The 339-nt window shown below is 56.6% G+C and overlaps 1 non-coding gene across 1 annotated transcript; it reads right to left on the bottom strand.

Moving 5' to 3' along the window:
* Trnar-ccg (transfer RNA arginine (anticodon CCG)) lies at nt 1-73 on the bottom strand. The gene has a single exon. It is a non-coding gene; the product is annotated as a tRNA-Arg (tRNA).
* Nucleotides 74-339: the final 266 nt, after the last annotated feature.

The following is a 339-nucleotide window of genomic DNA, read 5'->3' as shown; positions in this document are numbered from 1 at the left end:
CGTACGCGACAGGACTCGAACTTGCAATCTCCTGATCCGGAATCAGGCGCCTTATCCATTAGGCCACGCGCACATGCAGACGAGGGCATAGAAGAAAAGCAACTATGCAGACTCCTGACACGCCTTTTCGCTTCTTGGTGCCGATACTGATTATCATTGCCACGTGGATCGAATCATCCGGTGCTGCGCCTCTGTACAGCTGTTCCAGCTCGCGCCGACGGAGACCGCGAGCATAAGTTGCCAGGTGTCACTCCTGGATGGCCGACCCCAGTTCCATGCAACGCAGCGCGGCGTTCCTGGAGCACCATCTTGAGCTCACTTGGACAAAGCCATCGGCAT

The sequence above is a fragment of the Dermacentor silvarum genome, chromosome 1 (genome assembly GCF_013339745.2).
Source record: "Dermacentor silvarum isolate Dsil-2018 chromosome 1, BIME_Dsil_1.4, whole genome shotgun sequence".
NCBI lineage: Eukaryota > Metazoa > Arthropoda > Arachnida > Ixodida > Ixodidae > Dermacentor > Dermacentor silvarum.
The sequence above is the reverse complement of the archived record's forward strand: the minus strand, read 5'-3'. Positions and strand labels throughout refer to the sequence as shown.